Raw genomic sequence first — 12382 nt, 5'->3', positions numbered from 1 at the left:
GCAAGGTCGTGAGTTCGGTTCCCGGTACCAGAGAAAAACCAAAAACCAAAAAATAAATAAATAAATAAATAAGCTTGAGAAAGCTACCTAGCTCATTTTATGAAGTTAATATAATCTTTATATCAATAACAAAAAAGGAGAGTACAGGAAACATACAAGCATAGGTATACAAATCCTAAAATGCACAGAAAAATCAGCAAACCAAATCCAGTAGTGTGTGCATAGACAGATATTTGATAGATAGAAGAACAGATAGATCTAGAGGCAGTATGACATTTAAGTTGAGACAGTAGACTCTGAAACCAGAATGGTTACATTTGTGTCTCAATTTGATCAATTTCTATCTGTATAAATTTAGGAAAGTCATGTAACCTCTCCACACCTCAGTTACTTTATAGAATAATAGTACCTACGTCATCAGTTTGTTATGAAGCACCCTTAAGTTAATATATGTAAGATATAGCACATACTGAGTGTTATAGAAGTGTTACTATTATCTTTGTCGTTTTTATTATTGACTAATAATCCTGTCTATAGTGACCATGGTTCATGGTTCCTAATCAGTTGACCAAACTCAACATTAAGGGATGTTTTAGTTTTCTGTCCTTTGCTGAGACAAAATACCCTACACCAGCTAAAGGAGGAAAGGTTTATTTCACTCACAGTTTGTAGAGGTTTCAGTCCATAATCACCTGGCTCTAAGGCAGGGTGGGTGGCCGAGGGGCAATAGTTGATGGCTGTGGAAGATACCAAAAGCAACAAGAAAGGAGGGAGAGAGAGCAAGCCTCTTTCCCTCCCTTATATTGTATGCTGGCTACCTGCCCTAGAGCGGGTGTAGCACTCACACCCTTATTCAGCTACCTCCAAAAAGCCCACCCCCCCTATGATCACATGAGGCTTGTGGGGGGCATCCAGACACAGACCATAACAAGGGCACAGTCCTGCAGGTGGCCAAGACTGCTCGAGACTTCTGATATTGAGTGCAGGACCTTTGCCCTTCCGCCTAGTCAGAAGGAACAGTCTCACAAACTGTCCTTACTTTTCACTCTAGCTGCAAGTTTCAGGGTACCCAAAGCCACTCTCACTTCAGACCAGCTGGCTAGAGTCTAGGATTCCCACAGACTCCCTTGGATTCAATAAAGTAGTAGAACGACTCATAGAACTTTAAGTAAGGCACTCTACATAGGATTATGGTCTTAATGAAAAGATAGAAATTATAGCCAACCACACGAAGCAACGCATAGGGTGAAATCTGGGAGGGCCCCAGACACAAAGTTTCTGTCACCTTTAGCAATGCTTTACCCTCCCAGTATTGAAGTGTGACAATACTCAGAACATATTGCCAACCAGGAACCTCACCTGAGCCTTTGGTGTCCAGACTTTTCTCTGAGACTCCATCATATACCGCTCCTGTGGCTGACCTTTAGTCTTAAGCTTTTTGGGGAGATCAGACTAACGTGATAAATTTCCAGGTCAGAACTCACATGACATGGCTCAAAGTCCCTATCATAAAACACATAGTTAGACTGTCCTATGCCAAAGCCCCAGGCAAAAAAAAAAAAAAAAAAGACACTACTGTCTGCCAGGACATTGCAAAGGCTTAGATAGCACTTCCCAGTAGCACAGAGTGAAAGCTAGACCTGTTTGGGAGAAGTTAATTCTTCATCACATAGCTCCCAAATCCTTCCTAGTCTTGGCTGTACTTTCTAACCTCCTTTGGTTGACAAACATAACAGTGAATGCTATTGAATCACATCTCCTTACAGCCTAGTCATATCCCTTGGCCATGAGATGTTGCCACTCCTGGCATCCACTGTGGCCCATGCCTACAATCCCAGAACTCTGGGAGGCTGAGACAGGAGGATCAAAAGTTCAAGCTCAGCCTCAGCAACTTAGCAACTTAGCAAGACCATGTCTCAAAATAGTTTTGTTTTTTTAAAGAAAAAGGGCTGGAGATGAGTGAAAAGGTTGTGAGTTCAACTCCAGGTACCACCAAAATAGAGATAATAGAGATAGAGATAGAGATGATAGAGAGAGATAGAGAAGATAGAGATGGAAATGGAGAGAGAGAGAAAGAGACAGAGTCAATTTCTCCACCCTCTTGAATTTGAGCCTTATGATTTGTTTCAACCAATAGAAGGTATTGGAAGAGGCATTATGCAACTCTGAGACTAGGGGCTGGGGATTTAGCTCAGCGGCAAAAGCGCCTGCCTGGCAAGCGCAAGGTCGTGAGTTTGGTTCCCGGTACCAGAGAAAAACCAAAAAAAAAAAAAAAAACAAAAAACAAAAACCAAAAAAAAAGCAACTCTGAGACTGAATTTTAAGAGATTATTCAGCTTACACCTCCTGTTTCTTAGAACACCACCTTGAGACTGGCATACTGGAAAGAAGCTAACTCAGCTACTGGAGGAACATAGGCCATATGGAGAACCACAGCCTAAATCAAGGCCTTTGATGTTTGAGTGAATCCATCTTAGCCCCTGTTGAGCTCCTGGCTGCCTGCAATCACATAAATGAGCCCAGGAAAAACACTCCTATCACCTACATAATCAAGAGAAATCACAAATCGTTACTGTTTTAAGCTACCAACTATTGGGGCAATTTTGTCACACAGCAATAACTAACCAATACGTGTTATAAAGAACTGATATTTCTGTGGGGAAATGACTCAATCTATTCCTCTTAAGGCTATAAAACCAAAGTCATTTCACACTTTTAATTTTAAGGAAGAGCTCTGAGCTAAAAACCCATTTTGTATAATATTTAGTCCGTACTTTTCATTGTCTCCTCATGAAAACTTCTTCGGTCAAGGTGAGGTAGGAGATTAAAGTGGGGCAAACTAGTTGAGCAAGGGGGTGTGCCCTGTCAATCACAGAGACCCAGGACGCATGCGTATAACACAAGCCCCAAACCCTGCACCTGGGACCAATCAAAAAGTGCAATCTTCAATTCTTTATTTACATCTGGCACAAAATCAAGTGGGCCTTTAATAGGGCAGCCTAGATCTGATGTCAGGTCAACAAACAAGAGATGCAAAAGACTCCCACCATTAACCCTGAGGTCACAGTGGACTTTGTCAGTGGCCTATTCTCACTTTGCAGAGGGTACTTCTTTTCCCACCTTTAATAAATGTGAATCCTGGTTACATTTTTCACATGTCTTATCTAGTTTTTTGCTCAGGAGACCAAGAACCCGGAAAAAATCCCTGGAAAGAATCTTTAGGACCCCAAAACCAGTAACAAAGGTGCATGGATATTTCCAGAGTTCTTTCTACATACTTCCAAATGGGTTTCCTGCGAACCGTACTAAATTATGTTCTCACCAGGAGTGTGTGAGGAATGTGAGAGTTGGGTAGCAGGCCTGCGCTAAATGACAGAGAAACGATAGTCTAACCAGCACAGCAAAATGGAACTTCCAAAGTTAATTTCTTTTCCCTCTAGAGAGAAGTGGCTTCTCCAAATTTCTTCAGGCCTGTGACATAAATGGCCACCTCCACTTTCCCTTGCCGGATGAATGAACACAATATACAGATGCTGGCCTCAGGAGACCAAAGTCCAGTTTCATTCCCTTAGATAAGGAAGGGAGGGAAGGATCTGGGCTCAGGAAGGGGTGAAACAAGCCTGGACATCTATTGCCTCCCCCTCTGTTCAGAGAGAGAGAGAAAGAGAGGGAGAGAGATATGCTGATTTGGGTAATGAGGTCCCTCCATCTCCTCGGAATAGTTTTGAATAAATCCTTTATGCTTTTCATCAAAATTAGTGGCGTCCTTTGATTTGGCCAGCAGAGAGCAAACAAACCTGAGCGTACGGACTCAGCAGCTGGTAGCAACAGGAGCTTCCCCATGGAGTGCGGAGTGGTTAGACTCTTCTTCCCCAAATCTGCCTCTCCACTCCATAGGGCCGGCACGGGTGAGACCAGAAAGCCGGACAGATGGAAATCTTCAGCTGAGTGTTCAAGCCGGTGCCCTGTGTCCAGAAGGCAATATAGTATGGTGATTAGAAAGAAAGTTCTGGAATCAAGCTGCCTGAGTTTCAATCCTGGCTCTGTCTTGTACAAAGCATCTACTTTAAGCTTCTTAACCTGTGTCAGCCTCAACCTGCTCATCTCTAAAGTGGAAATATTTGTGCCTATCTCATGAGTTCTGAGGATTAAATGGAATGATCCATGTCAATCCTGTAAAACAGTGTGTGGTAAGAGAAGTAATGAGATTTGATACGATTGATATATGTTACATGCAAGAATCAAATTCCAAAGTGAACCTCACCATTTTGAATTACTAACATGAACTAAAACACGCTGTGTACCATTAGTAGTCTCTACACTGCTTGGCAACTTGTCACCAAACAGAGAGGCCTTTAATAGCAAGCACCCTTTCCTTCTCTTGTGGTCACAAGGAAATGCCACTAGTGGATGAAAAGAGAGATTCGAGACGCCTGGCTGATTCAGAATGTCAGAGCTGAAAGTGACACTGTCACTCCATGTTTCCTCTGGGCCGGGGTGTGTGTGGTCAGCGTACTCCCAGGAGTCAGGGCCGGGGTCGGGAGTAAGACTGAGCGTTGGGTTTAAATTACTCAGAAAAGGGAACTCTGATAAGGCAGATGGCTGTGTGGACCCAGCTTCATCCTTTACAACCTCTCCTTCGGTTAGGTCAACGGCCCTTCCTTGTAATCACATGCCTTGAGAGATACCAACTCCTATCAGCTGCACAAAGTTGCTTCTTAGTTTTCCTCGCTCAGCAACCGTGTCAGACCCTCGGTATTTCACCCACCAGCTCCATGGAGCCTCGCACAGTTTCCACAGTTCCTTGTACTATACAGGAGCCTTTCAGGTACGACGACAGAAAGCCAACTGGAACTGTTTATGCAAAAATGAATTCATGGAAAGGACAGTGTGAGGGGCAGGCATGCTGGTGCGTGCCTATAATCCCAGCACTCGGGAGGCTGAGGCAGGAGGATCGTTGCGAGTTCAAGACCAGCCTGGGCTACAAAGTGAGCTCAAGGCCAGCCTGAACTGCATAGTGAGACCCTGTCTCAAAAAGACAAGAAAGAAAAAAAAAAAAAGGACAGTGTGAGTAGTTCCTAGAATCAAGAAATTTGCTAAAAAAACAGGACTCACAGAGGCAAAATCAGGACTGCTTCAGGGACCTCATAGATCGCAGTCCCTCAGAACCAGTAGGCTGCCTCTGCATCTGTCCTCTGTGCATCTGTGACATATTCTCAGGCCAGCTTTTTCCAGAGTCAGGGGCCACGACCCTGGCTACCTTGGACCTCATATCTATTCAGTTTCATTACCCAGGAGAAAAGCAGCGTCTTTGCTTTATTTTAGTTTTTTTCCAGGACTGGGAATCGGACTCACGACCTTGAGCTTGCCAGGAAGGCGCTGTGCCACTGAGCTAAATCCCCAGACCCTTTGCTTTATTTTAATAAAATTATCCTGGAGGACATGGGCTGTCTTAAGTCACAAGCTCATCCTTACCTGAGTATTTTCACTGTCGCCAGGAGTCAGGCCAGCATGATCTGAGGCCAGCGACCTCCGACCCATCACTGTGGTCACGGAAGTAGGATCTATAAAAAGGTGACAATTCTTCTCAAAGATCTTGCATCCAAAGGAAAAGAAGTATATATATATATATATATATATATATATATACACACACACACACACATACACACACAAAATAGTTAAGATAGCTATACTACTAATTTCTGTCAGTTCATTGAAAAGTTCGTGTTTATATCATTTGATGAATTTTTCATGCCTGTATCTTATAATCTGAGCAACTGGGGCTGGGGATGTAGCTCAGTGGCACAGTGCCTGTCTGGCAAGCACAAGGTCCTGAGTTCAATCCCCAGTACCACAAAAAAAAAAAAAAAAAAAAAGCATTCTGAGCAACTACTTTGAAGATAACAATAAGCAATGTACATTGTTACTCTCCTATCGGTTTGAAATTTTGGATTGTTTTTTAGTGAGTTTTCTCTTTTTAAAAAAAAGACAAAAATGTAAGCTTTGAGACCACATACTGATCAACATGACTTCTACAGTTACTTCAGATAAATATTCATGATCTAGAAAGTACCAGTTTAACAAATATATGAGAAAATGTTTCCACATGAGTAATTTTGTATTAGTTATACAGAATAGTGGGTTATTTGTATATGCATATTTGTACATGCATGTAACATACTTTATTAATTCCCACCCCCATTATTCCCCTTGTCCTTCCCTCCTTCCTCTCCTTGGGCTCCTCCCTCTTCTGTAATAGTCTCTCTTCTACTTTCTTTTCTTTTTTGGGGGTGGGTATCAGGAACTAAACTCAGGACCTCACACTTGCCGGGCAGGCGCTGTGCCGCTGAGATATGTCCCCCGCCCTCTCTTCTACTTTCAATCACATGAGCAATTTTTCTAGGTAACTGAATTTGATCTCTTTAAATGTCAAGGCTTTTTATAGTCCATTTCCCATGAAGTCCCTCTGAAATATGGTTTCTTGAATTTATAACAAGTATCCCGAATATAATTTAACCATTGTAGTGGTCTCTCTTATCCACAGTGTTGTTTTTCACAGTTGTAATTACGCACCATCAGCCTTGGTCTGAAAATATTATGTGGAAAGTTCCATAAATAAGCAATCTGCAAGTTTTAAATTGCAGGGAGGTCTGAGTAGGATGATGAAATCTCATGCTGTCCTGATCCACCCCACTTAAAATATGAATTGGCCCTTTTTGTAGTGTATCCATGCTGTGAATGCTTTCCTTTTAGTCGCTTAGTAGCGGCATTGATTGTCAGACTGTCATGCTATCATAGTGCTTATCTTCAAGTAACCCTTATTTTTCTTAACAATGTTTCAGAAGCTGCACAGTGGAGTTACAAAGGAGGGGCCAGTATCTAAAACACAGAGAACAGATAACCTCTGATACCCTGTAGCAATTTTGCAGGACCTACGGAAAAAACAAACATAGTATGTATAGGGTTTGGTCTACCGTGGTTTCAGGTATCCACTAGGATCTTGGAACATCTCCCCTGAAGATAAAGAGGGACTACAGTACCTATCCTTTTGGATATCAGTGATGTTTTCCTGAACTATTGGGGTGTGTAGAGTTGTTTGTCCCTATAGCAGGGGCACCGGACTGCAATGTGTGGAGAAGGACATTCTTTGATTAGAATGCATTAAGGACACAATGATTTGTTTAACCTTGAGTTTACGATCCTCCTGTCTCAGCCTCTTGAGTGCTGGGATTACAGGCGTGTCTTGGATTCCATGTGGAAAAGGATAACCCTTTGATTATCCTTGCTAAAACGTGTGGTATCCGCCCATGAGTACTCGCTACGCTACGCCCGAGGTTCTCCCTCAAGAAAAGGTGACTGAAATTGGTATTTGAGGCTGCAGCCCGAGAGGCTGTAAGCCCCCGATCCCAGACTTTTGCCTCTCGTTTTTCTTGTCTGTCTTTTCCTTATCATCCGCGGGCACCTCGGTCACGGGACCTGACGCACTGGATAGTACGCCACACATGTTTTGTGTTTTAATGTCATGTTTAAATTTTTGGTCTCATGTTCTCAAACATTGTTTCCCACTGCTGTTGCTGTGCCTGTCTCTAGCATCTCTTTGCTTATTTGCTAATTCTAATCTCCTACGGATTAGAAAAATCACGTGACTGGAAATGTTACGCTGCTGTGTGCAATGTTTGCCAATTTGGAAGGCAGAATGTACTGCCTTGTGAAGAAATAGTCACGGAATGGAAGCTGGGGAACTTGTCTATGAATCAATGATGAGCGCTCCTTAACATTTACAGGGAATTTCTAAGGCCTTTGCTGCTATGGTTTGGATCCTGTCTTGCTTCCTTTCTCGTTGCTGGGACACAACACCGACACCCACAACTTAAAGGAGAGGTTTAATTTGGCTCACATTTTCCGTCCATGGTGCGCTGGCTCCAAGACAGGATGGCGTGGCAGAGGGACAGAGCAGGGGAAAGGCTGCTCGGGTCTCGGCAGCCCGGAAGCAGACAGAGAAGGGAGGAGCCCGGGAGGGAGAAACATCCGCCTCTTCCAAGCAGGCCCCACCTCCCAGCCCCCATATTCCAGTCACCTTCTCCAAGCCCCCCCCTCCGAGTGCGCGAGACTTTGAGGGGACATCCGGATATACAGCCCGAGACCTTGAATATCCTCCAGCCCCGTGTGTTAAGGGCTCAGTTCCCAGGTGGCACTGTCGGACGGTGCTGTGGACCTTTAAGAGATGGAACCTAGTGTCCTGGTTTGGCTTGGGAGGGGACTGCGGGACTCCAACCCCTTCCTCTCCTTTGTTTCCTGGCCACAAAGTAAGCAGTTTGTTCTGTCACACGCTGCCCACCATTACCACCCACAGTGGCCCATAGCAATGAGTCTTCCCCATCTCGCTTGGACTGCAAACTCCAAAACCATGAGAAAAATAAAATTAGTTTCTCTCTGTCTCTCTCTCTGTCTCTCTGTCTCTCTGTCTCTCTGTCTCTCTGTCTCTCTCTCTCTCTCTCTCCCTGTCCCTCCCCACCTTTAGTTTTTTTGAGACAGGGTCTCATGATGTAGTTCAGGCTGACTTTCAACTCACTCTGTAGCCCAGGCTGGCATCAAAGTCACAGCAATCCTCCCGCCTCAGCTTCCTGAGTGCTGGGATTATAGGTGTCCACCACCATGCCTGGCCTACTTTTTATTTTTAAGCATTCATCTGACTGTGGCCATTTCCAGCAAGTCAAAAACCTGTTCTCCCTTTCAATCAGCAAGTGAATATGCAGGGGCTGGGGAGGATAGCATTAAAATTCTCATTGACCCAGCAGCTTCCTGCCACAGAAAGTGAAAACTAGAGATAATTTTTCTATAGATAAATCACCATTAAAATTTGTGATTTCCAAATGAACAGTGGAAGGGCCGAGGAAATAGCTCAGCGGCATAAGCGCATGCCTGGCAAGCGCAAGGTGCTGAGTTTGATTCCTGGTACTAAAAAAAAAAAAAAAGTGAACAGTGGGGGCCGGGGCTATAGCTTAGTGGCACAGTGTCTGCCTGGCAAACTCAAGGTCCTGAGTTCGATTCCTGATACCAAAAATAAACAAAACCAAAAAAAAGACTAGTGAGCAGTGTTGGATACCAGAAATTAATTAAAGCACTTCTTTGTAAAGAAGAAAGCATGCAACATAACCCACATGGAATTGTGAAAAAAAATCTGAATTCAAACACAGAGATCCTGCTTTCACTATGGATAATAAAAAGAGAGGGAAAAATCAGCCCACTTCTCTGCTGTTAAACAAGTAGATTGGTATGACTGTGATCTTTATGTCTCTGACATGAAGACCCACACTAGAAACTTAATCTCCCCACATAACAAGAAGTCTGGCTCTGTTTTCCCTGGCTAAACAACAGTCCGACTGGTCATTTCAGGGAAAAATAAAATCAAGTGCACGGCAAAGTTAAGTAGGCACTGCCATTACCTTGGCTGCAGAATAAACCGCCTGAAAACTTACTGGTTTAAGACAGCAGCATTCATTTTGCTCACCGACGTGCGTGCATTGCAGGCCGGGCTCATCAGGGACGGCTCACCTCTGCGCCACTGTGTCAGCTGGGGTGACTGATCCACAGGCCGGCTCCCCTTGGCATGGGCAAGGGTGGTGCAAATGCTGGATCTTAATTTCGGGATCCAGCACTGCTGACTGTTCGCTGTTCACCCAAGGCTCACTCACTCGTGTGCGTGCTTGATGCTGGAAGGTCAGAGAGCTGGGGCTGGACGGCTGGAGCTCTTTGGGGAGTCTCTTCAGCAGTATGTGGGCTCTCTGAGGGTCTTCCGAACATGGTGGCCTCCAGATGCCCAGACTTCTTACACGAAGGCTCCAGGATTCCAAGGCAGGTGGTGTTCTAAACAGAATAAGAGCCCCGCAGAAGCTGTGTTGTCTTTTATGACTCAAAGTCAGTAGTTATTCACCATCGCGTCGCTCGAGGCTGGCTCCCAGGGAGGAAATGGACTCCATCTCGGTGGCTGTAGTGAATGGTATAAAACACCACAGTTGGAGACTCTGCTTGAGAAGTGGACGATAGATACTGCTGTGCTGCTAGATCAAGCTTCTTCTTCGTCTTCCTTTTTAAATTTTTTAAGTTTTGTTGGTCCTGGGAACCTAGGGTGTCACTCTTACTAGGCAAGCAGTCTTCACTGAACTATACCTCATCCCCTTTTCATTTTATTTTGAGGCAAGATTCTGCTAAGTCACCTAAACTGGCCTTGAACTTGCAATCCTCCTGCTTCCACTGCCAAATAGCTGGGATTACGGGCATGTGCCACAGTGCCCGGCAGGGATCAAGCTTCCAGACCTAGCCAGCTACTAACCCTCCATGGCATCTCCCCAGAATGCATCGAGTTTCACAAGTACGCTGACTAGTTACTTATTTTTGGATGAATCTGAAACAGGGGAAGGGAAGAGATGACTGGGCTTAATTAGTTGCACTCCTTTCCCAGAGGCTTAGCAGTAAGGAGACTCCGCGGAGAGCGAGGTTGCCTTATTGCAGGTATGGCTTTCATCAGAACCAGATCCCCAGAGCCAAGACCTAGCTGGAAGCCGCTGTGGTGATAACTTTAGGGCGCTCTGCCCGAACAAGGGATTATGAGTGCCCAGGTCCACTGCAAGTGCCCTGGGGTCACCAATGACTCCTTTACATTCATTTAATGACATAGAGATGAATGAATGCTTCGGGGTGGTTAAGGCAGGATCGTTGTGAGTTTGGGACCAGCCTGGGCTACAAAGTGAGCTCAAGGCCAGTCTGAACTGCATAGTGAGACTCTGTCTCAAAAAGACAAAACAAAACAACAAAAAAAGAATCACTTTGTTGAATTTTTATTCCCTAAAGTATCTAGCAAGGTGCCTTGAAATGTTTGCTGGGGAGTGACTGTGTGAAAATACATTATACAGAAACTTCATCATAAAAAATGTGAAGACATGTGAATATCACATTCAGAAATACCAAAGATGTCTCTCCTCATTAGAGAAGACTAAGAGAAAAATAAAGCACATAATCTCGTTTATGGTACGAAGAAATATTTCAGTATTACCATCTATTCATTTTGATGGGCATCTGTGCGGTGTGTCTCAGTGAGCCCACATCAATATTTGCATCATTATGATCAGCAGAGAATAGACTTAATATTTTACTGCAGGTTTATGACCATCTCATTTGGAAATTGCATAAATATTATGAGAGACTTGTTTTAATAAGCTAGATTTATGGAAAACATTTCTAGTATCAAATGAAGAGGAGCCTCATCATACTTTGCTTGTAAATGACTTTTCATATTGCCAAGTCAATTATTATGGTTCTGAGACACTGAACCCAGAAAATCATTTCAGAGTCAGGAATGCCTGATTTGTAAGATGCAAAGTGAACATATGTCTTTATTTTGAATCATTATCAAAACCAAAGGTAGGTGACTTATCAGTTTTGGGGTGGGGAGCCTCATAGGCCGAGGAAGTGAGACTCTCTTTGTCTCGTGGGCAAGGAGCCGATTGTTCATGTAAGGAAGCAAATCGTGGGTTCTGTGAGACGTTAGTGCTGCTCTCTCCGTGAGCAGGGGATGGACCGTTTGACTTTTTGCAGCTAATGGGGCCCTGGCTGCATGGTTGCATAGCTGGAGTAGGGAGAAAGACGGCAGGCTCCCCTGTACCTGCATCACGGTGGTGGCCATTCTTGTGGAGCGCTGGAAGGGACACCCTGGTCCCACCCCCTCTCCTGAAGCAAGCCTGGCTGCTCTCCGGCTTTCTGTGAACAGCAGCATTCTCACACAACCGCCTTGCAAATAGAGGCATCCTACCTGCTAAAAGGGACAAAGACTTTTGCTCAAGGGTTGAGCGCCGCTAAGAGAAAGGAAAATGGCGAAACGCATGCCATTCCTTCCCATCTTTGAGAGATGGGTCCTGGAAAGCTAGTAACTGGAAGGATCATCCTGGATTTGAGTGTTTGTTCCACAAATAACTTGCATTGGCCTATGTCACCCAAAGGAAGAAATAAGGTTCATTTTGATGATGAATAAAGCTCACACTCCAGACCCTCAAAATGCACTGGAATCTCAGAAGCGCTTCTTTCTCTCTATGATGGTTTGAGGTTCCCTGGGGACCTTGCCCACACCCTCTGAACTTTCCTTTTCTTACCACTTGCATTGTCTTCTTATAATTTACACACTGACATTTACCAAATCTCTAAGCCTCAGTTGCTCCCCGGCCCCCAAGTGCTTACCTTGTGCTGAATCTTTACCTGAAATGGAAAAGAACCATCTCTGCTTAGAGTGTCTTTTTTCAGGGGCACAAGATAAAACCTTGCACCTCTACCCCCAATCACCAGGGGCAGATGTCTGCCATCTCAGTCAACTCTTCCATTTAGGAAC

At 44.4% G+C, this 12382-nt stretch overlaps 1 long non-coding RNA gene across 2 annotated transcripts in view; it reads right to left on the bottom strand.

Moving 5' to 3' along the window:
- LOC102004107 overlaps positions 1 to 10175 on the bottom strand; it is a 33406-nt gene extending 23231 nt beyond the window's left edge. For both annotated transcript variants that reach the window (XR_264534.2, XR_264535.2), the window contains exons 1-3: positions 9483 to 10175; positions 5476 to 5564; positions 3798 to 3965 (exon numbers count right to left, since the gene is read on the bottom strand). This is a non-coding gene — a long non-coding RNA (uncharacterized LOC102004107). The remainder of the gene's footprint in view (positions 1 to 3797; positions 3966 to 5475; positions 5565 to 9482) is intronic.
- Between the last annotated feature and the right edge of the window lie 2207 nt (positions 10176 to 12382).

Source organism: Chinchilla lanigera, unplaced genomic scaffold, assembly GCF_000276665.1.
Source record: "Chinchilla lanigera isolate Chin_1 unplaced genomic scaffold, ChiLan1.0 scaffold00115, whole genome shotgun sequence".
NCBI lineage: Eukaryota > Metazoa > Chordata > Mammalia > Rodentia > Chinchillidae > Chinchilla > Chinchilla lanigera.
Note: the sequence above shows the minus strand (reverse complement) of the source record. Positions and strands in the feature narration are given on the sequence as shown.